At 41.2% G+C, this 24,724-nt stretch overlaps 1 protein-coding gene across 4 annotated transcripts in view; it reads left to right on the forward strand.

Moving 5' to 3' along the window:
* The window catches only part of TBC1D1 (TBC1 domain family member 1), a 111,657-nt gene that overhangs the window by 14,061 nt on the left and 72,872 nt on the right, over positions 1–24,724 (forward strand). Inside the window, exon 1 of one of the 4 annotated variants that reach the window (XM_059817580.1) lies at positions 17,392–17,413. The exons of the other annotated variants lie outside the window; for them this stretch is intronic. The gene's annotated coding sequence lies outside the window, so the exon portion shown is untranslated. Of the gene's footprint in view, positions 1–17,391; positions 17,414–24,724 lie in introns of those variants that run through there. 4 annotated transcript variants of the gene reach the window in all.

Consider the following 24,724-nt stretch of genomic DNA (forward strand, 5'->3'; position numbering starts at 1 on the left):
CATAGTCCGGTATATAAAGTAGGTCAAAGTTTATCTGTGTGAATCTTAATAGAGTGTCCTATGTAATGCAAACAGCCAGCTGTGCTTTGGACTCTCTCACAATTGATCAGGCTTTATGCTCATTATGAGCCTACAGCATAACCACGACTTCACTAGCTCTATCCTGGGATCTGTTTGAAGGATTCATGTATGTGAACTCTTCCTTCAGGGGGCTTTAGTGGCCAATGGCCCTGTCTCTAGCAGCATTATCCCAAGCCTTTATGAGGCTCTTGTCAGACCCTAGGGTACTTTGTGACATCCTGGCTCAGCTAAGTGCTCTTGTGTTCATAAGAAATATTGTGTGATTTCCCTCAACCTCATGTGTGATTGCCACATGGAGGAAGTAATTTGTGCAATACCAGTGCTGTTTCCTGACTTAAAGTCAGAGATAATGCCTTACCAAGGAAGATTAAATTAATCACATCATTGGTAAAAAGAGATGCCTATTCCCACTCTCACAGCGACAGCAGCATAAAAAATTATATTGTGATTTCTTCAATCTCCTAAATCACACAGAAATTTCTGCAACAGAATGACTAATAAGAACTCTTACTGTGACTTCAACAGTATAGTATTCTGTATTGGGTGACATTGTTAGCGTATTTTTCAACTTAATATTGAAAGTAGCTGTGTGTTACTTGTGCTGTCATGTGCCCTTCATTTTAGAGCCAGAGTTCATGCCAAGATTACTTATTGTTCCGTCACTTTTTCTACGGGGGATTGTAGCAGAAATACAAAACAGTGGAACTGAGGCTAAAACATAATTAGCGGTTTTGTGATGGCTTCTCATCTGACAACTAACCATTCCTTTTGTCTTACAAGGTCTGATGCTTGCGGCCAATGAAGTCCAGTACAGGTAATTGGGGCCATAATAGCCAAGCATCCTCCAGAGTTACAGTAGAGTTTCCTTCAGAAACTTCCTCTTCACATAGAGAAGAGCTTCCTTCCATATCTCTGAAGAGAAGCTCACTCTTAACATCTTCACCTAGTCTGAGTCCACCTTTTGATGGCCTTGCACTCCCTTGGCTGCTGACTTGCACATTCCCACCTTTTCCCCTACTCTCGTATTCTGCTGTGGCATCACTTAGTGAGGCAGTTCAGAGCAATTTAAATATTCCAAAAGGGAAAGTGACACAGTTTCAATTAAATTAGCATCCTAACCCGATCACAGAACAGTTTAATGAGCACCTTTCTGAGAGTCAGGGAGAAGCAAGGCCACACTATCTAGAGCAGACAGAAAGCTGGACCTCAGATAGCTAATTTAGTCAGTCTTAAACTGCCATGGGATTTTAGTTCAAGTGTAACATCTGATCATACAGTAAGGAGATCTAATAGCTGTCCTCCGTCAAAAGAGACAGTTCAGTTATTCTTTTATCTTCTGATCCAACCCTTGACGTGCATTCTCAGTGTTTTCCCTTGTGCTGGCATTGATGTTTGTCCAGCTCCATGTTGAGCTGCTTTAGGGGCTAAGGTAAAAAAATTGAATTGCATTCTGCTCCAAGCCAACTCAGTGCACCTTGCTAGATCACCTTAGGTGTTTTGTCAAATTCCAAGTTGACATAAATTTAGAAACTAAAGTGAGAACATAAAATACTCTGGTACAAATTTTTCCTGGTACTTTCACAAGCAGATGGCGGAAGTAGAGTGCAGCACCAGAGGTACTCCAAAAGGATTGGGCTGTACAGCAGGAATCCGATGTTGTTTCTTTGTATGGTGACATAGATCCTAAGAGTAGGGCTACGAGGGTAGAGGTACACAGGGAGACTTGCAGGCTTACTTGGCCTCTGTACGCACAGCCACCTAGATAAAGTGTCACAGACTTTGAAGTCTGTTCTGCTAGCATTGTGTGAGAAGAAATCACTGCGTACCTGCCCAATGAGTCCAAAGATGGAGTAGCCTTGGTCTAAGAAGTCATAAACAGCATGGCAACAATCTGCATGCTGGTAAATATCTTCACAGAATCACAGAATCACTAAGGTTGGAAAAGACCTGTAAGATCATCAAGTCCGACCATTAACAAAAACAAAACTAACAACAACAAAAAAAACACGAACAAAAAAACACACCACACACCACCATGCCCATCAAGCCACGTCCCACAATGCCACGTCCACACGTTCCCTGAATACCTCCAGGGAGGGTGACTCCACCACCTCCCTGGGCAGTCTATTCCAGTGTGTTAACACTCTCTCAGTAAAGAAAATTTTCCTAATATCCAGCCTAAACCTCCCCTGGTGCAACTTGAGGCCATTTCCTCTTGTCCTGTCACTAGTCACTTGGGAGAAGAGACCAACACCCACCTCTCTGCAGCCTCCTTTCAGGTAATTGTAGAGAGCGATGAGGTCTCCCCTCAGCCTCCTCTTCTCCAGACTAAACAACCCCAGTTCCCTCAGCCGCTCCTCATAAGACTTGTGCTCCATCTTCTTACAATCTTGTGTCTGCTGCTGTTATGGTGAAGGGAATGGAAGGCTTTTAGTACATTTCCGTGATTTATACCTAATTGTCTTAAAATTACTAGTGAACCTGCCCCTGAGGGGTTGAGTGTGTTGTAAAATACTGTCGTGACAATTTCTTCACTTCTGTGGCTTCAACCTCACGCTGGCACTATCTTTCTGGTACTCATCCTGTGCTTTATTTATTTCATTTTCTTGGATGGAATAATTTTTTTCTGCTTTGCTGAGCAATACCCTCACCGAGAAATGTTAACGCTCTGTGACCAACTTCCTAAACTTTGCAAGATTTGGTGATGCTGTAGTCTTCAAATTTGATTGAAGCGCTTGAAGATAACTTAGTGTGGAAGATGAATGTGAGAATTTGGGAATTTATTGAATCCACACAGTTCTTAAAGTGCACACATTACCCCGGCACTAAACATGTTAAATTCCCCAGCTTCACAAGTGGTAACAATAACAAAATAAGTAACAGCAAAGTTATTCAGCTCACCTTACTGTAGTGTAGTAAGGTCTGCTTTCGGCAAAGGTGTTGGATGCAATACAGACAAAGTAAGTGAATGGGTCTCCTCATCACCTTGCAGCCCAGTCGGACCTACAGCTTCAAACCAACTCACAGCCAGCAGAAAATTCTGGGCAAATAAAAAAAAAAGAAGTATGAGTTGCACCTGTGGAAAAGTTATGAGTGGGAAAGAGAATGAGTCTAGAAACACAGGTTGCATATACAGAATTAAGATTTCAGAAAATACTGTTTGATGTGTAGCAACATTGAATATTAAGTTGAATGTATGATACTACAAAGAGGAATAATTAATGATAAAGGAATCCCAATGTATTTCCCGCAGTTACCTGCTCCAGTGGCTTGCTGAAGTTAATTTAAGAGTAGAGGACATTTGGAAGAATGCTGCCTTATTGAGCTCCAAACACAAGTCAGAAAGTCTAATCTAGATTTAGTAGATGTTTTTTATTTTTCATTTAATTAATTAATGGTCTTAAGGAATATAAAATGTGCACAGTCGTGATGTGTTTAAATTAATTTTGTGGGTACATGGTGCTGTGATAGTTGTATGCAATTTAAAGCCAGACAGTATATTTTAGAGTGGAAAAAAACCCTGCTTTGGCAAAGAACAGTTTTTATAAAAAAATCACTCTTACCTAATACAGTGTTAGTTTTCATGGTGCACATAGTACAATAACATATTGAGGACAGTGTAATTTAGTTAGTAAAAGAGAACATTCAAATTCAAAGAGTGTACAATCTGTTTTTAAACATGTGGGAAGATAGCTTTTGTCAAATGTATGAAATAAACAAAGGCCATATGTGTCATGCAGGTTAGTGCAATATCTCCAGACAGACTCAAGAGCGGTTCTGGCACAGATCAGATTGTAGGACTGGGTTCTATATCAGTGATCTTTCTCAAGACTAGTGAAAACAAAACCTTCCTATTTTCTCTGCTTCACAAGTTTCTCTGAAAAGCTTGGGCTTTAGCTCACTTGGAGCTACTTAAACATGTACATTCATGTTCAGGCAATTGTATTTTCTTTTTTTCAGATTATGAAATAGCCGTAATGAGCAAATTCAAGCCATCCACATTAAAATATGAAGATGCCAATTCATAAATTATGATACTGAGTAAATCACCTTCCTGAAATAGCTCCTTATTTTTCCAGGCAGTCGGCTTTTCATTTAGGGTTTTGCCTGCATTGGGCTGACATTTATGATGTGCCCTCAAGGTCATCAGATGTGGGCTCTTTGGCTGTAGTGGAGCAGAAAACCAAAGCAGAGGAGACATATATAAACACTGTATTTACTTTAGCAGCACAATCTCCCATCCTGTTATATGTCAAAGTGAATAACGGTAACAAATCTCTGTCGTAAAATCAGTGCTTTCCCTTGCCCAATGTAGACATAGTTGTTCTATATTTCTGTTTTTTTACCCTCTCTGTGGACATCAAGTTATGGGAAGGGCTGTGGGAAATATTTTCTTAAAGAATGATTTGAGTGACTGGACAAATACAGGCTTAAATGGATATATGTGTCTGCCCTAAAGGTTGTTCATCAAGGATCTGATACGAGGATTGAGTGGATAATGCCAGTTTATACTTGGTTTGACCTTTGTATGAAACTACTGGTTGATGTGGACTTCTCCTTTCTTTCCCACCCTCCCCCCACTTTTCCCAGAGTGACAGTGATTGAGATCTATTGCTGGTCATAAAAACAGCTTTGCTGCTGGTGATTCCTCTTGCATTGGGTTAAGTTTGATCCTTCTACATAACTGATTGAATGTTTTTCATTTGCAAGCTTCTTGTTTCAGCCCTTAAAAAACCCCCACAAAACTAATTTCACTCATGCAGAATGTGCTTAAAAATTGTATTCTTAGTAATCATGATGTACTGTGGCTTGTTGAGTTGCTTTGCTGCTTGTATGGTATGCTTCTAATCATAACGTAATGAACTTTCACATGAAGAGAGAATAAAAGATGACATTCATAACTCTCTTAATTTGAGATTTCTGGAGACCACATTCAGCACAAAAGTGAAAAATAGAGCTTGCAGCTAATATCTGGTGCTGTATTTTACATCTAAACCTGTGGCTAAATGAAAGGGAGGTGTTTCTTTGAGAGTCTAAGAGCAAATTGTACATAAATCATACTTCTGAGTCTTTGATGCTGAAAACCTGTATGTACTTTAAGTTCAGGCTAGTTCCATTGAAGACAACAGAAATACTTGCTATAATGACATTGAACGTGCTTGTAGATACTTGCTTGGTTAGCACCTAAAATACCTAATATATTACTCTGCTTGTTTTTATTTTCAGATTTTTTCCAATGACAGTTATATTGTTCATATAGGAAAAAATGGTTTTCAATTTCTGTAGTTAATTTATTTAGAGAGATTTTTAATGAAACAGAAGCACTTTTAAAACTACATAAAAAGAAAGATTGTAACTATAATGCATTAACATATTCAGGATGATTAACGTAGTTGATTCAACACCACTATTAGGAAAATTGGGTTTCTTGCTTTGATAAAAAATGCAAATGAAAGTATGGCATACGTCTAGGAAACAATAATGTGCTAAAGTCTTAAGAAGAGCAAAGCTCCGTTCATCACTTTTGATTCTCTGCTGACTACTAAAACCTCGTTCTAATGTGCATCAACTAGTGTTGGTCCCTGCAGAGATCTCTAGTTGAAACCTAACTCAGAGGCATTTCTAGAAGTTAAGATGTAAGCGCCGCTTTACTTTGACCTGCAGTCCTGCAGTGATGAGGCACTTTAATTTTCCTGGTTTAAGTGCATATTTCAAAATGGCAAAATAGTGGGTAATGATCTACTGGAACGACGCACTCTGATTCCCAAAGCAGGACCAGGATTTAGGAGAGGAAGCAGTTGTTACTGCAGAGCTCTGTTCATTATTTCTGCTTCCACGGAGCACTGTACAGCATTTCTGCCAGTAACATTTTCATACATAGTCGGGTCCTTAGAAAGTTCCTCTAATTGCAGGAAGTGAACTTCATTGTTCTTAAAAGGGATTAGTCCCCAGGCTGCATAACTTTTTTTTCCCCTTCACTCCCTTCACAACAGTTTGCAGATTCACCATGGTTTAAGATGAGGTGTTTAAGTGCCACTTAGTGGCTGACCAGAGCAAATGTAAGGTACTGCGACAGCTGTGACAGTTTTCACCTCTACTGCTGTTGATTTCCACCAGCAGGGGAATTCTTCACTTTATCTTAGAGATACTGAAGGCTTAATCTGAGACTGGTTGAAATCAATCAAAAGACCCTGCTGGGCTTTTGATAAGAATTTCAGTACCGTCATTCCCATTTTACTTTTTTTTCCAAATTGTCCTTTTGAAGTTCTGTTGGGTTCGCCTCATGAGGTTTTTTCCCGGCAATAAATGCCTGTAAAAGTATTTGTAATGAGTTGATATTTTACTATGTGGTGGGCTAGCACAAGCACCAACAGTAAGTAAAGGTGCTGTCTCTAGAACTGAAATACTAGTGTTCCTGGAGTTTATTCTTGGGTATTAAAATTCACAAAACAAGACATGTGCTTAACTGGGGTTAGTGTTTGGCATCAGCTGATGTTCTGGGATGTCTCAGTTCCCCTCAGTAGAATATCTGATAGATTGGAAAACAGTAGCTCTCAGTCATGTTCTGAGCTTGATACAATATGCTTGTATCTGCATAAGGACCAAAGTTTCTCTTCTATAAATTTGCAGGACTTTGGAATATTCTTTACATGTATGTTATTAACTCCATAATAAACTAGTTACATCCAGAGGACAATAAACCTCAGAGTGGATGCATTGATTGTGTGCAGGCTTCCTTTTTTTGCTGGGAGGAGGTTTTCAGTGGGCATTCTGCAGGTGGGTTATGTACTGCAGAAGGCATGCTTCAAGTTTTTCTTTAAAATGAAGTCTTTTTTTTCCCCTCTGTTTCAGTTTTTGTGTTTTAATAGCTTTATCCATATGCAGGAAAGGATTGGGAGAGTCAGAAAAGTTCCCAGGAACCTCAAACAAACAAAGCATAGATTTCTGATTTATAGGTACATTTCTTGTCAAAGTTACAGAATACAAACTGTCAAGGTCTCAGGATCAATCCCTTCCCACAATTTGAACCTGTGCACTTCCAACAAGCCATATAAAAACTATGTATGTGACAAATTTTCCTTACCCGCATAACCCTGAGTGACCTGACTTTTACACACACACACACACACACACACACACACACACATATGCACTTCTGTTCTAGAAGTCTTGATACCAGCTTGAGACAGCTCAGCTGCACTTGAACTAGTCATGAGGTAGTCTCAACTGGAGTTCAGTCCCAACTGGATTGTGAGTGAAATCAAAGCACGTGTATGGGGATATTATGGATCTACAATGAAAGAATGTAATGCTTGATTTATTTTTTTTTTTTAATCTCTTGCTGTTTGGCTGTATATTACAGCTCTTTGCATGTTAAAAACAAATTGGAAAAATTAATTAAAGCTGGCCTATGTTCTACTCATAAATTATGATTGAAACCAACAGGAGACTTGAGAGAATTTATTACATTCTGGGGTAAAAGACCATGCTCAGCTAACTTCTGAGGTTCAGTTACTTATTTGGGTCTTTGTGCCTGTGAACATGTTCAAATATGTGAGCTCAGACTCCCAAGTTGCAGTGGTATCTGAACTTACCAGGTCGTCTGAGTGAATAGTTCAGCTGTCCAGCCCATCCGTCCAGCTGTCTGCAGGTTTCTCCTGGAATGCCAGAATTCCCTGTTGGTATGGAAATATCCAGGAGGGAGGAAATGGCAGAATTGGCCCTTGATTTTTTTTTTTTTTGTAACTTTATTTATTTATTTATTTCAGTAGTGTACTACATGTCAAATAATATTTTGGGCTTTATTCCTGAAAATATGTACACATTTCCCAAAATTTACCTACTCAGAGAGTCTTAGTGAAATGACACAGCTATCTAGCATTCTCAGTGATAAGACATTATTAAAGAAACCTGTAGTGAGTGAATGCGTTTGGTCTGTGTGGATCCGTGGTTGTGCGATAGCTGACTCAGCACACGAAGGCTCCCATTGTTCTGGCAGAGGAGCGGAAGCGCAGTCAGCACATGTGGCCGAAATGTGCAGTGGTGTCTTACAGCAATACATCCTGAGCCCTTTGAAGTGATGCAGCTTTATCAAAACCGCAAAAGAGCCATAAGGACAAATCCTATTGGTATATTTTAGAAGTCTCTCTGTGTTATATTTCACAAATGTTTTCCAGCATGTTTTTAGGAGTCAAATGGAATTGGCTTAAAACAAGTAAATGTGGAGTGTTGTTTGTAATGAAACCAGGAGCTGCAGGCTTCTGAATGGAAAGCTAACTGAATCGTGGCGAAGGTGTTTTTTCAGATCAGTAGAGACAGTGTTTGAATGTTGTTTTTAAAGATGGTTTATTGCCATTTTGTGACTTTTGCTGCAATCGAAAGACAGTATGACTTAGCCAAAAATATGTAAAATCACAAGAGCAAAACAGTCCACATCATTGCCAAAGATACACTTGATGGGTTAATAAGCCCTGAAAGGAGGGTAGGAAGGGGGGAGATAAGAAACAGTAAGTTAAAAGTGTGTGCAAGGGAACATTGCTGATAAAATTTTCCACTTTCAAGACAGCTGAGAAGGAATATAATCAACAGCACAACATGGCAAAATAAAAATCGCAGATAATTTAATAAAAAGGCAGATTCATATGCACCATACAAAATTACCGTACATGCAAATTATATACATTAGTAGGTTCCAGTGGTATTCTCAATTCCACATTACACAGGAAATATCTAGGGAAGGACTGTGCTGCAGCTTGTAATCAAATGAAAGGCTGGTGATGAGAAGCAGTGTGGAGCGAGGGCCGGGCGGGTTGTTGTGTGCACCTCTTAATTGGCTGCAAGGGGCTGCTGAGTTCTCTGCAGGCTGCTGCAGTTCTCCCACCAGCGTTTCATCCAAGAACACTGGAACTGGGAGGCTTATGATATGAGGGCAACGTTACAGAAATTAAAGTTTCTTCAGCTTGATTCTGGAAAAGGACAGGACAATACGGTATTTATTTCCTCTTCTTGTTATCTACATTTAAGATGCGTAAGGATATAGTAGCAACTTGCTCTGTGATTTTAGTGGGGGCAGGATTGGATCCTTCTCAAATGAATAGCTTTTACACCCACATGCTCATCATATGTAAATTGCAATATAGCTCCATTGACTGTAGGTAAGTTCTGGACCCTATACCTCCTGAGAGATAAACCTGAACTGATAGTTTTTATTGTTAAGCTCTTTCCAGCAAATCTGAGAATATTATGGGTTGGGGGTGGAATGGTTAACACTTAAAATTTTATTCTAACTGTTGCTTTTTTTAGCGGACTGAAATGGATGTTGCTTTAGGGTATCTGAACTACAGTAAAAGTCCAGTAGAATGTGTATACTGCTTGTGGGGTTTGCGGCTGAATTCGGTTATGAGAAATCAATATGCTTTTTACATATATCAGTGCTGTCAGAAATATATTTGTTAAATTATTAAGTAAGTTGTGGAGAACTGAGAAGACTGGCTACTTTTCATGGCTCTCAATACTGTGGAACTCAATATACTTTCCTAGTCTCCTACTGTTGCAACTGGAGTACGCAAAATAGTATGTGTAGGGCGGTGGGACTAGTTTTGTCTTTACAGTTAATTATGTTAACAAAGAGCTAGGCTATAACTCTGTAAAATTATGCATACAAAATTGCTTATTTTATATTATTCATTACTAGAGTGTTTTAATAGGATGAAATGAATATGGATATCTTAACTAACATGAAGTCCCATGTAATGGAAATAGGTATTCATAGTATATGTATCTCCCATAGCACATGGGGAATTGATAAATTTTATGTTTTGATTTTAACTAGTCAAGTGAGAGTTGTCATTTTCTGTTCATAGTCTGGTTTTCCTCAACACTTCTAGACTTTTTTTACTATGTAACTTATCCATTATTGGAAGTAGAAGTGCTTAGTGTTTAAATTTTTTTTGCCAGTGTGAGGTAGTGCTTCTTCACAAAGGATGTGAGACATATTTTCAAATTAAGTGTCTTTCTTCCCATCTGAGTAACTTGGGTTAACCATGTAAGTTTCAAGATGAAGGAACACTCAAAGTATAACTTTTAATTAATTGCATTTCAGAAAATACTTCTTAAACTTTGAGAGGTGTTTTTTTCTCCTGAGACCTTTCAGTGCTTGCCGCAAGGAAGCAGCGGAGGCTGGAGGAAAACAGCGCGAAGTCCTTCCATGGCCATATATCCAGTGCCAGTGGACATTAATCCCCATTTAATTGTCACATCCTTCATGTCCCATTGTCAGGGGAATTTTTAAAATAAGCAGTCTTGCATCGTTAATACTTTATCCAGTTGTTTCACTCCTGTGTGTGCAGGTGCGTGTCATCCCTGTGGCGGCAGCTGCTGCCTTCTCCTCCAGAGCCACCTCAGCAGCCTGGAGAGCTCAGCTAGTTGTCCCTCACCTTGGTGACACTGAGAAGACCAACACATATTGCCCTGCAGGGAGAAAAACAGGAGGTTTCCAACTGTTTCAACCACAGTCAAGACCTAGTTGACCAGTCAAAGGCTCAACCTGTGTCTTTGTCACTGCACACTGGGAGCATCCCCATTTGTTTTGAGCTCTGTAATCTGCTTCTGCAGTTTGCCGGTTTGCTCTGCTTGTGCTCCACTCTTCCTGCTCCAGTTTCACAGCTGCCAGAAAAACCCTCCATCGCAAAAACAGAGTAACTGTGTGGAACCTCTGATGTCTCTGTGTGGCAATTCTCCGCTATGCACTGAGTTTCCCCCATTGCTTATTTGTCACATTGTCCTTGCGGGTTTTTTGCATCCAACTATTCAGGTCGAAGTGATCTCTTCACAAGTCTGCCTCAAGTTATATGCAGATTCAGGCTGTGGTTTTTTGCTCATTTATAGAGATCTGATCAGTTGATCACAATTGGATCAGTCAGCAGTGCACATTTGATCTTGGTCAAACACAGACGTATGATCATGTTTGAGTGGAATTAGTCAGAACCCATGGCAAAGTTCCTGACAGCTATAAGCTTTTTTTTTTTGCTGTCTGTGGGAAGACAGAAAATACTCAATCCAGCATAAAGTTTGCCAATCCAAAGTTTACTCATCAATGTTTTTGGAAGTGTTTGAAGTGGCAGGATGATTTCAGTCCAGATTAGTGTTTTGCATCAGATGGCCTTAATGTTTATGAATGGGCACTAGGACCCTAAAGCTAGATTGTGTTTATTGTTACACTGATTATGTATAGCCTTGGTTACCTCTCTTTCTTTCTCTGTAATGTTGCTTTCCCTCTGTACCTGGATTTTGTGGGTACCTTTGGCGTGCATCATGTTTGTTGGTCAGGTACTGTCTATCTATATGTGTCCTCTTATCAACATCTCCTCCTGTAGCCAGCTTCAGGTGTTGAAGGTAAAGCTACTTTTCTCTGGTTTTAGATTCTCTGTAACGTTCATTCTCATGCAAAGAAAAGTCCCTTATGGGATGATGGGTTCTGCATTCCATGAGTAGTATTTTCTCCAGTCCCTTGTTTGATTAAGGACTTCACCAAAATTTTTCTATTCTAAAATTTCTGAATCAAATGCTAAGAGATGATCCATTCCATTCAAGACATCTGACTGGTCAGCCAGCATCTGCTGTCTCCCAGAACTGCCTTATAATAGGGCATAAGAAAAACAATCCATTTTCTCTAGACAGACCTTTTCCAAGGAAAAAAGAACATCTGAACACTTCTTTGTCCAAAACAGACCCACAGGGAAGAATCTTAAGATAATGGTAGCAACTAGGAAAGCTACTTCATCCTCATGCATTTTATCATCTAATACTCTCATGACCTCACTCTAGTTGATCTAATCTTGCCTGCAGGACAGCACTTGCCCAAGGAGGACTTCATTCCACTGTCAGCTGAGCAACATGGCCCTTGGGCTCTTGTGCTTCTTTCCTACTTGGTGTAGGATCACCCTTCCCTTCATGGATCCCTCTTTCCCTCAGTCCTCTTGCTGAGATCCAGGATCCCAAATGAGCCTTAGCACATGGTAGCCCTGTTATGCTCTGACACTCTGTTGGAGAGAGGATGGATACTGCTGGTAGAGAAGAGGACAGGTAACCCATCAACAATGCTGCTTTTCATTCCCGAGTGGGAAAAGCTAATGTCACTTGAATCAAAGCATTTTATCAGTTACAAATTTTGTGGCTGAAAAGACAATCATATAAAAGCTAAAACTTACAGGAGAGGTTGGAAAGGGTTCCACAGCTGAGTCAGTGCCCAGCACCCTGGTGAGGAATTGTTCTCTTCTGTCTGCCACACAGGAAGTGAATTGCATGTTGTCTCTGGGCACCAGCCCAATGTCTTGCGTTTTTCATATTTGCTACTGGTTAGCAGATAGCCAAAACACTTCAGTCTACACTTTTAACTCACTAACAGTACAAAGAAGATTACCCAAAACTTTGTCATTTCTGTTTCTGCTGAGTATCTGGAAACCACCAAGAAAGTCATCCCATTTTCTTTGGTGAGACCTGGATTTCATCTTTAATATGGATGTGCAGCTCAGGGCAGTGAGCTCCTATGTACTTTGTGTCGGTGGTTAGCTGGCAGGTCTTGCTGTTGTCTCTCATCAGGGGGCTGATGCAGATCTTGTTTGGCAAGGTAGTTTGGTTTTATGATTAATGTTTTATTTTATTTTGTATTGAGAAAAAAAGGAGTTTGCTTATAATTTAGCCAAAAAAAGTAACAAAGCTCACACTTTTCTTCACCACAGTATCTTTTCAGAAGCCAGCTAGTCAGGCTTGATTGAGTCTCTGGATAGGATGAAATCCAGAGGATTTCATTAGTCTTTTCCTTCAGTGGATCCAGATGAACCATTTGTCTCATCTTGCGTCATATGGAGGTGCCATAAATGTGTGGGGTTTCCTTAAATAGACACCTTTGTTTTGGTATCTTTTAATACAACTGTACCTAAGAATCAAAACATTGCATTTTGAATTCACATGACTAACAATACTCTCTTTCTGTCTTTTTTCTCTGATAAAGGAGAAACCATCTAGCTTACTACTTGGAATGGGAAGGGATGAGACAAGGCTCAAGGAAATCCTAACAAACAGTGAAAACTAAGTAATAAAGGATAAAAATTGTGGGTGTTTTTAAACAAAGGCCAAATAATGGATACTGGTAATTACTGGCAGGCATATTCTTTTCTTGCGTTTTTTCAACTGAATTTTCAAAGACCTTGTGTACAGGGAAGAGAGCTATTCATGAGAAGAATAGCTGCTGAAACATGTTTAAGTACAATTCAAAGGAAAAAGCTTCAAAAGGGAATGGGATCTGTTGTAAAACCACCACCAGAGTTAACACAAAAGCAACAGGAGAGGCCAGTTGTGTCTATACCCTTAATGCAACTTCTTGTGAAACTTCATTCAGCGGTGACATACTGTGAAGATTCTCAAAAATATTTACAGCCATTAAACCTCAAGCAAGCTGAAATCAGAGGAGAATCAGTCAGAATATACTCTTTTGAGTTAAAAGGTTGACTGTAGACTCCGTTCTTCTTAATATTTCCTTACATCTCACATCTCTCTACTTATCTCCAAATGGTTTCTCTTTTATACAGAGAGCTTTGTTGGAGGAGAAATGATGGGGGTATTTGTGTATGTGTAAATTTATGAAGGACATCTGTAAAACTGAAAGATCATCTTTCTGGCCATGTAAGCTTTAAGTTGTGGCTTTGAAGTATTTTAATTGCTACTGTTTTAAAAACAGCCACAAATATCTTGCTAATATTTTCCATGATAACATGGAACAGTTCATAGGGATGAGGGGTTTGTTTTATTTTTTAAAAGATCATACACTTAGATAAGGTGGTGTCAAGTGCTACTTACTGTTTATGCAATACAGATGTCATTCCCTGGCCCTGAATTTTTCCATTTACCCAAAATGGATATATAATATTTTTGGAGAGACAGTTATTTGCACAAGCCAAACTTAAAATAGAAAAATACAGAGGTTCTGTTTTTAGAAAGTTGAACATCCTGAAAAATGAATGCAGTTATTGTTCCTACTACAGTGCTAAATCTATCTTTTTTTGGAAGGTGAGCAACACAGTGACCTTTTCATTTACACTGAAGAATTTCATGCATTACCAAACATTTTTATATCTGAACACTTAAGCCTAGCTGCCAGCTGTTTCCCAAATGCCAATGAGGGTGCCCACTCCTTCTTCCTTCAAGGCTGGCAGATATCATCTCCATTTAACAGATTAACTGAAGCAGGGAGAGCGGTGATGTAGCATGCCTGAAAGTTATCTTAACAGCGGAAGCTGGAATTAATTTGCTGTTACTCTATCTCCTAATTCAGTGTCTTTACCACAAGACCACTTTTCCTCCCAGTCCTGTAGAAGCATGTAGAAGGTTTCAGAGTGCATTTAAAATCATACAAACATCACTATAACAATTGCATGCCACAGGCTTAGAAGCTTAGAAGCTAAACAGTGTGAAGTAACACACTGTGGATGGCTCTTTGAGCCAGTTGCAGTCAAGCGAGAAGCCACATCTCCTGAATGACATCAGCATTAGTGTGCACTCAGAGGATATGCGTGTATTGTTAGTTTAAAACTGTGGAAGGGTGCTAGTCAGGAAGGGGGAACTGGAAAAACTTGCAAGCAGGCAGGATCTCCTCAAAGAAAGGGAAGAAATAATTATTTAGAAATAATATTGTTCACAGTTAGTGTTAGAGAAATGCAGCTCTAATGCTACTACAAAATAGTGGACATACTGTACAACTGTAAGCAGCACATAATGAGGAACATTCTGCCTTGCTCTTGCCCTCAGTCGCTCTATGAAATAAAAGCAGACCCAGTTCTGTACTTCAGATGATAATACTTCTAGTGTTCCTGTAAGATGTCTAGTTTAAAGCCCTGAGAACAGATGTCATTTATTCATGTATGTGCTCTTTACATCATGAAGAGTAGCAAGAGTGGAAATTTCTTCCCTCTGTCATGCAAATAAACCTCTAGAGATTGCCACCAGAGTGAGTGTCAGTCGTATTTAGTCATTTATTCGGTTTGTGGCTAAGAACATCCATGCAATCAAACTGCTCGTGGCCACTATTGTAATGACAGAATGAGCCGTTGGCCATCCTTGTGAATGACCTCTACTTTAACCTGTAGAACTATTAGAAAATGGATATCTAATCTCCTTTTATGAAAATATGTAATGTATTTGTTGTGGTTTTAATTCCAGAAACTGTATTGTAGGTTGTAAGTTGATTAAAAACCAGGCCCAGGCAGGCTTTATGCTCTCCAGCCATCAGAAGGTCACAGTACATAAGTTGCATGCTGGTTTATTAGCTCATATTGGTTAGTATTTTTTGGCTTCCTGGCAAATGTTGCTCAGGAAAAGGATTTCAAATTCCTGTGTGTCTTCAAGCAAGCCAACAAAACTGGTCAAGACTTAATTTCACAGATAGGTAAACTAGTATTTAGCTAGAGAGTGCTAACATCCAGTGGCAGCAGATTTCCCCAGTCCCACCACCGCCAGCTCAGCTGGGCCACTGTGCTGCCAGGCTGGGCCAGGACTGGGGAAGCACTGCCCTGCACCAGCTCACACATCCACCACAGGTAGATACCTCCATTCTCAGACTATCAGTGATGTGTTGGCCATGAAAGAGACGTCACACTTCTCTGGTGCAATCCTTTGTTTCGTGCCACCTTTTCTGGGTAGGTGCTACTGTTCTGCATCAGCATTCTGGTTTGTTGTTTTGTGATTCTCTGTTCCTCAGGTCAAAGTGGATGGAAGCGTCATGCTTAGGTATTGCAGATGCCACAGGTACAACCTGAGAAGAACTGTTTTTGTGTTGCCCCCTCAGCCCATCGTGGCCCATTATCACACACACAGCTAGTGCTATGGCGCTCGGCAGCGCAGCGTTAGGAGGTGGTGCAGCGCTCTCGGCAGCTGCCTCATTTGCTTTGTGTGAACCAAACCCAGGGCTGCAGGATCATGCAGTGTGGAGCAGGGGCCAAAACAGCCCCTTTTCTGCCTCAGTGAGTTGTGAGATTGGCTCTGCTTCTCCCCAGCCCGTGTGCATAGGCGTCACTCTTGTGCTCCAGTGGACATTAAATAATTTAGACAAGTGGGACAGTGTCGGCTCTAAACCCAAAGATTATTCCTTCAGCTCTGAGCATGCAAGTGAAGCACATGCAGGACACTCTCCCAGTGGGGTGACTGTCTCGGTGAGAGTGTCTTTGGGCAAATCAAAGAGCTGATTTTGGCACTTTGATGTCTACCTTTGAGCAGTTGAATTTTATCGGGAAGAAGTGCAGAACAGACCCCTATGCTTTCCTGCCACAATTTTGTAAATCTAGTTCTTCACTTTGTTTCTATGAGGTGATGGAAAATAAAGGGCTTTTTGTTTTGGGCCCAATGGGTTATTTCCTGTGAAATCCAAGCCTTTTTTTCCGAGTTCTGTGCCCCTCCTCCAGACTGAGGAAAATGAGTTGTTTTCAGGCAGCCTTACAGCCACCGAGTAGGGGGGTGTGTTCAGAGGCAGTCCAGCCGGAGTGAAAACAGGAATGAACACCTTTCCTGTCTGCATGGCAGGTAACATCCCTCGACCTGCTGGAAACGTGCATACTGTTGACTTGTGCCGTACTGGTTTTTTCTCTTCTCCGACAGCTTATTTCTGGAAGTACAGCTGCTGGTGTGTGATGTCAAATGCCATTCGCTAACATGAATGGCGAGCCTGACTGGAAGCGTAACAGTGTCACTGGGGTTTGAAACAGATGATTTTTTGCTTGGTCTTTTAATGTTAAGCATGACTTCGATGCCAGCATATTCCCAGAAAGTTACGTGGACCGCGTGGGATTTTTTTTTAATAGTTGCGAATCCTGTCTTTTGCGCTGAATTACGTAGAAGGGCAATGCGATGAGGTAGCAGGCGGTTGTCAGCGTTCTCGGGCGTGCTGCCGGAGGGCGAGCCCGCTCCCTTCCCGCCTTCCCGGGGACGGGCGGCCGCAGCCCGGCGCGGGGCGCCCCGGCGGAGGCGGAGCGCGGCGGAGGCGGGACGCGGCCTCGGCCCCGGCCCTTCCTCTCCCTTCCCGCCCCGCAGCACCAGCCGGCGCCGCCGCGGGGAGTCTCCCCGGCGCGGCGAGCTCACGGTCTCGCCGGCGGGTGCCCGGCGCCCGGAGGCGGCGGTGGGGAAACTTTCGGAGGCTGGACGGGCTGGCTCCCCTCACGGCGCATGAGGCGGCGGGAGCGGCTGGCGGGAAGCAGCGGGAGAGGCGGAGAGGAGCGGCCGGAGCCGGGGATCGCCGCCGGCCGCCGCTCGTAGGATGTCACCATTGTTCAGCTGGGTGGCTAAGGTAGGCGGTGCCGCGCCCGCCGTCGTCCGCTCTCGGGAAATAAAGTCCAGCCTAAGAGTTTGCAGATGTTCGCGTTTAATTTCAAGGCCAGTCAGCCATCTCTGGGAAGGGAGCGGAGCCGTGCTGTATTGTTCAGCTGGCGAAAAGGAGAAGCACTCAAAGTGAACAGTAAAAGAAAACTGATATAACTTAGGGCTTGGGTTGAGGGGTTAAAAATGAAGCTGCAGTTCTGGCCAGCTGTCCTACCTTGCGGATCTGTAGAGAGGAGAGCTGTAGTTAAAACTGCACGGAAGGTGTGGTCTTACTGCCTGCTCAAGTCTAACGCTTCTTGTATGCTCTGGAGAATGTGTAACAGCACTCCCACCGTTTATTTTGGACTTTTTTCCCTGGTTTTTGTCATACTCTGAATTTATGAAGAGCAACAAGCTGGCTTTTAATGGGGTTTTACGTGTTTAAGTATGACAATGCGTGTCATGCGCTGGCCTCTACATCTGTGTGTCTAGGGCTTCAGTAGGATCTCACAGTGTAACTGTGAAACTACGTATGGATGCAAAGTAAAATATTTTTTTTCAATTTTTTTTCATACTAACAGTCATTCTGAATTTAAAATTACCTGTATGTGAAATTGTGTCATGAGGCACAGTAGAAAGTGCAGGAGAGGACAAGCAGGTGAAGCAGAGCTATATGACAGGCAAGAATTAGGGGTTCCTTGGAGGAATGAGCTGGAAAAAAAAAAAGAAGCAGCTGTATCTTGAAGTTAAACTAATAGGCAGTCTAGCCTACTAGGCAGACCACAAAAAAACTGGTTCTCCCTTCTGTTTTGCTAGGTGTAAATGGCCAGTTGCTTCATCACTGTTATGCATCCTTCTCCCTGAATAAGTAACAGGTGAAATACCTACCCTGGGAAGATGGTAAGAGGGAAGTGCTTGATGTATGACTGCGTTACCTTCATTCAGATTCTCAGATAGAAGGATTTGCTCTATTCTGTCTTAAAAGGAGCCTGCTTAATTTTAGTGATGCCCTGCAAAATAGAAATGTATCCTTTCCTCTTCCCACCTGGCTTTTTTTCTCAGTTTAAATAGCTACTAGGTGGGGCTCTTGTTAAAGTAGTTCCCTCTCCTGTCATCCCTGTGTCTCTGTCTGAAGGGTGATGTAAGGCCTGATTTGTCGTGTTATCCAAGGGAATGATACTGGCTGATTTCCATGCTGACCCTTATATACGTGACAATCTCCTATACAGGTGGCTGCTGTCAAAAATGAGTGATGCTGTTGAGTAAATACTTAAGGATGCCACCGAGGGGTGGCCTGTTTCCCTCCCTCATTTTTTCACTTGTCAGCTGGACAAAGCAGCTAGTCAGAGAGGAGTTAGTCTTGGAGGAGGTACAAGGCAGAACTTGTAGCATGCAGACTTGGCCACATTTCTAGAGAGAGTAACAGAAGCTCTTGCAGAAACACACTTCTAATTCTGCTTTCAGGAGTGCTTTCTGGGCTTTCAGAACTAATTATTGCAATGCTGGTTCCTTGCAAGTGTTTAGTTTTATTCTTTCAATGCTCGTTAATCATCATCACTAATTTGGGAGGGAAAGCAAAGCAGTGTATTTAGAAAAATAAAACGAGGCTTGTTAACGGAGAAAGCTTTCTTGCCTGCCAAAATCCGATCAGTAAAAATGTCGGAACTACTGCTGTAGGCTTTCAACACAAATGCAGTTTTTAGAAGATGGTGGCCTGTCCTAGAATGGGGAAGGACTGCGGGGGGGGGGGGGGGGCAGGGGAGCAGGAACCTGCTCCCCTCGAAACAAAGCTGTTCTCCTGCATCTATTACTTAAGAATGAGTAACCCCCCCATCCAGTAACATAAGTGCTTAGTGTCACCATGTAAGTCCCCAGGCCTGCAGATACTTACAAGTGAAGTAATTTACTCCTGTACACTGTAAAATTGGTCCCTAGTGTTTGTATAAACATTACCTTTTAATAAGTCTCCATTACAGGTTTTTACGTGCTGTTTTACCCAGCTTGTCTCCTACCTACACGCAGGCTCCTTGGGGATGAGTTTTGCAGTGCTGCCAGACTGGGTTGTGGGGCCCGTTCTGGGCTGGAGGATAAAGGCCTGCTTGAGTCTTACATGGGTTGGCGTTGCCCACATTGGCCATATGGATGCTGGCTAAACCTCTTGAGTGATGACTCCGTGCATAATGAATTCTTAAGTACTGACTTGTTTTAGTCTCCTAAAATTATTTAAATGAAAAAGAATAGTTATACCCGTTTTTCCTGCATGGTTTTATACAAAGTCAGGCAATTGACTTCAGGGAAACCTTTGACTAAGCGCCTTCAAACATAGTTTGCTGAAAGTGTAAACTGACTTTGCACTGTTGTGGGTAGAAAATACAGTCACTTTTGTAGATACACAGAGATATTTTGATCTATATTCAGCTTAATTCACTGCAATAACTGTTACAAAAAGTAAAGAAATAATTTTGGAGTCAAAAAACATCAAAGCTTTCAGTCTGCAAATTAAAAAAATAGAAATGCAGATTTTTACTGATTTCTGGTGTACTTGCACACCATTAATTCATTAGCAGGAGATAATAGTACAGTGATAGTTGTTAAGAGTAATTTTATTTGTTTCCATCATATTTAATACAGCTTTAGTTTAATTTAAAAAAAAAAAAGTTTAGTGTTGGTTGTCCACAACAACATTTTATAATGCAAGTTTCTATTCAGAAGCAGCTTGACAGAAGCCAGAATTAAAGAATTGATTGCTGAAGAAAGTAAGAAACAGTTCTTAGTGTAATAAATTGTATAAATAGAGAATTTGAGTAAATGTATCCTCAGATTCTCAGCTAGTTAAGCAATTTATACAGTGTGTCTTTCCAGTTACAAAAAAAGAGTGCCACATACAATATAAAAGCTGTGTTTAGCTTCAGCTTATTTTGTCTAAAGGGTTATAAACCAACGAGGAACCAGTAAAGAAAATAACTAAGTTAAAATACAAGGCAAGGTTACATTATTTAAATCAAGGTTTCTTCTATAATGATTTTGCTGGTATGGATCAATCAGCCCTGGTCAGCTGCCTCCAACCTGCAGGACAGCAGGTGGGAAAGGGATGCTACCAGTTCCCTTCTGAGGGGATCTGAGAGCACCAGGGTTTCTCGCTGCTGCTAGAGGAACCTACAAGAATGGGCCACCAGCACTGGCAGAAAAGGGAGGGTTTACAATGTAGCTGCCCCCAGCTGGTTTGGCTAATCTTGGACCTTGGACTAAGAAGCTGCTCATTTTGATTTCTTCTGCTCTGAAGATCAGATTTTAGGGTATATTCACAATAGATGCTCTGAAATTCCCAATAGCAAAGCAAGATGTAGGTTATTTGTTTTTTTTTCTTTTCCAAGGACTGCTGAGTCAGAATTGCCTGTGAGCTTTCTTCAGTTTGGGAAGCTCGGGAAGCTCTCAAGGCATCAAAAAAGAAAGTTTCTATGCTATTCAGTGCAGCAAGGCTTGGTTACTTGGCTTGTCCCAAGAAAAATTATTGAAGTAATAATTATAATAATATTGGAAATGCTACTGATTTTTCTTGGAATCCTAATACAACTTAATACGCTGTGTTAGAATTGATCTTGCTGATGTTTTGCTGTTATTCTACTATTTTCTAAATGATAGAGTGCCTAGCAGACCTCTGGGGGAGAATGTGTGGGAGTGACAATCTACTTCTTAGTTTAGGTCAGAAGCTACAAATGAAATTAATTAGCCTTCTGGAAGAGAATGAAAAGGAATGAGAGACTGAAAATCAGAAAGCCCAAGAAATCCCCCCTCCTTTTTTTTTTTTCCTTTTTAAGAGTGTTCTGAAAGGACGATCTTGGCTTTTTTTTTTTTCCTGGTCTGTTTTAGGATATATCACACTCATTTACGAGGATGTTTCGTTCCAGCTGTACTGACATGCCTCTTCCCCACACTTCCAGCCAAGTTGAGCACCTTTGGGCGTCTTTAATTCCTTGCTGACTAGCATTTTAGCCAAGTGAACCTGGATTTGGTCTCTTAAGGCACCCTTATAACCAGGCATTTTAACACTGTCTAAAGCCCAATAAACCTTGAAGTTTATTAAGCCTGTCTTACTTTTAAGCCCATCTTATTTCTAAGATGGTAAATTGTTTGGGGCGGTGAATAAACGGTGGTATCCTATGTTGTACAACCCTTGTTTGTTCTAGTGCATTTACCCTCAATAACCCTTTTTTATAAATGAATTTGAATACTTGGATACTGTATCAAAAATCAGAGAGTTAATAGAGAAGTGGTGTCAGGGAAGAATTGGGAATCATTGGGGAGGGAAGGCTCAGATGCCGCAGCTTCACTTGTAGACGAATCTCCTTGAAGCCATTGAGGCTGAGGGCAGGGCTGGGGGGACAGACCCTGGCTTGTCTCAAGCCAGATGCCGGCAACGCAGCAAAGAGAAAGTTCGTATTTCTGCCAGAGCTAGGTTTTGGTGCCCGAGTTCACACAATGCCCCTGTCAGATAACACCACGTTGATGCTCAGTGTGTTTCTCCAGGTCAGCTTTTGTTCAGGAAAAAACATTGTTACCAATTGACAGCTTTCAGATAAGTGCAGATTATCACAAAATGCCGAGCAGTTGAAACATGCTGTTTTCTGTATGCTAGTCACTCCCTACCTTCCCCCGCGGGGGTCTGGGCAATGATCAAGGAATATGCGCTCAGCATTTGAAATGAAGTCAGTCCTGTGGTGAAATCCCTCTGTTACTCAGCAGTTACGTTCTCTCTGGAGCTGTTCGCTTTTATTCTTCGTCCTTCCATTTCTTTTTCTGCACGCCAGGCCTGAATTGTGCCCGCTCTGCTTAGACGTCCCTGATTCGATGGGAGAGGGCAAGAATACAGCCTGGCTCACATGGCTTTTATGTGGCTGGGCAGATGTAGTAAGGCAGTGTCCTCTGCATTTGTAAGGTACATTATGGGTGCTTAGTAAGGAGTAGGGCTTTCCACAGTGAAATTCCTGGCCATGTAGATTGCAGCTTACCAAGGTTTTTCTCTTGAATCATTTATGCCTTTCTGAATTAATTTCTTATGAGTATCTACTTTCGGGTTCATGTCAACCTTCAGATTTAACAAGCCAAGCCCGATGAGGTAGCTGAGCTTGCTGTTTTGTACAGGTCCTGCCCTCTGCCATTCAAAACAGAACTTTTAGGCTCCAGTGAAAACCGGTTTGCTTTCCTTTTCTGAAAAGCTCTCTGGAAATTGGTGCTATTAGCTGTCTTCATGTGGCTAACACGTTTTGGGCCAAACCAATAGCAAAAATATTAGTAAATCCTGCAGGATCAGGGAAAACTTCAGGTCCCATCAGAGATGGACAGTACAACGAAGGGTTTGTTTGGGTTTTTGCCCCATATATATATATACGGGGCACCGCAGTTTAACTTTATTTGCTTTACATTTGATGATCTAAAATACTGTTTCACATCATAGCCTGCTTTTTTGGAAAGCTGCTATAATGAAACAGTCTTTTATGTGCACTAGAGGTGTTTCTGAGAACACAAAAGCAGCAGTTGGGCTCTGGGTTCCCCAAGTAGAAATATCTTTAAGGGAGAAGTCAGGCAAATCACCTCTTTCTTCAGAGATCAGCTCACAGAGCTGCAAGACAATTCCAGTTTGTAATTTCCCATCATCCTGAATATAGAAACTGCAGAATTTCGGAGAAACCTCTGCTTTAAGGGGATGTTGGAACATTTTTATTGTGCCAACTAAAAAATACTTAATATTTTAAAATAAAATGGTTTAAAAGACTTCTTAAAGTTGAAGGAACTGAGGTTGTGTGTGGTATACAGAAGTTGACTAGTGACTTAGCAAGTAAATCTTCAATGCAATCACTGTTAATTGAATTACAGCTTGGCTATAATTTTTTTTTTTTAATTAGAAGTCTTTACAGCTTAACTGTTCAAGGTGAAATACTCACGCATGGCAATGACTGAGAAAAAAATCTCAGCCTCAGTTTTGTTAGTATTTTATGTATCAGTAAAGATATACAAAATATGTCGAGAGATGTGCCCAAATAGGAGCTTGCTTACTAATTTGTATAGGGAGGTGAGGCAGTAGAGCTGGGAAGAGCAGCTGGAACTCAGAGAGCAAAAGCTGAGGCAAGGAATAACATTAACTACTGTGTATTGATTTTATCACTGAGTTATTTGTACTGAGTTGATCTGAATTGGGTTTGGTTATTCTTACTTTTTAACCAAGTTACAATAACATGAGATGAATTAATGCAAAAATACAAAATTTTAATAAGATAGATTTTACTTTAAATCTTTCTGAAAAACATGGTTTGCTTACTGAGAAGCAAGAGGGAGATTCAGGCACCTTTATCCTGTCGAGGTGGACTAGAGTGTAACAACTGGATTTCTGCTACCTCTTTTCTCTTGTGTCTGCAAATTCCCGAAAGGCCAGACCAGTATTCCTGGATCAGCTGGCCACTTGTGTGAAAGCTGCAGTTATTAGCCTGGATGAAATCACCTGTAGGTTGCATCTACGTTAGTTAAGTAGCAACAGCAACAGATCATTCAAGGGAAACTGCTGGTCCTGAGGACAGGTTGTGTACCTGGTTCAGAGAAGTGGGTTTTACTTTGGACTACCCCTGATTTGGTGCTGTGAACCAAATGCCTGTTTGCAGTGAAATGCGTCACAAAATGAAGGTTTAGTTCTATTTAAATGGATGTCAGTTCAGGCACTTTGAGACAGGTCCACAATGCAGTCTGTCGCACAAAAAGTGGATTGGGATAATCCACTCTCAAACACGTTCCTGGTTCAAATTAAAATAGTAAAGTAGTTGCACCTATATAATACTTGAGAATCCAGCTAAAGAGGCTGGATAAACAGCATACGCACGGTTTTCCAGTAGCCAGCCCTGATGTAAGGAGTGGGGGCCCATCAGAGAATTTTTGTTTTATTGGGACATTGACCTTTTGGCTACTGCTTTATGAGAATTTCAGGCCTGAAGAGGTTGTCCAGAGTTTCTGTGAGCTACTTCTGTCTGTCACTAACTGAAGCACTGTAAGGAGAGAGTAAAAACATGTATTGTCTTCCATTCTCAGGGCAGTGTGCATGTAAGCAGACATGTTGATGGTCACATTTAAAAAACAAAACAAAAATTCATCTTGGCTGAAATATCTGGAAGCTTCTTCCCAACTCAAAAGTTGCTGGCTTTGGACATGTGAATGCTTCTTTGTGCCTTTACAGCATCATCACTGTAATAAAAAACATGTTTTTTCCAGAGAGAACTTTTGATAATGCAGTAACCAAGCAGGATTTTCAGGTGCA

The sequence above is a fragment of the Gavia stellata genome, chromosome 5 (genome assembly GCF_030936135.1).
Source record: "Gavia stellata isolate bGavSte3 chromosome 5, bGavSte3.hap2, whole genome shotgun sequence".
NCBI lineage: Eukaryota > Metazoa > Chordata > Aves > Gaviiformes > Gaviidae > Gavia > Gavia stellata.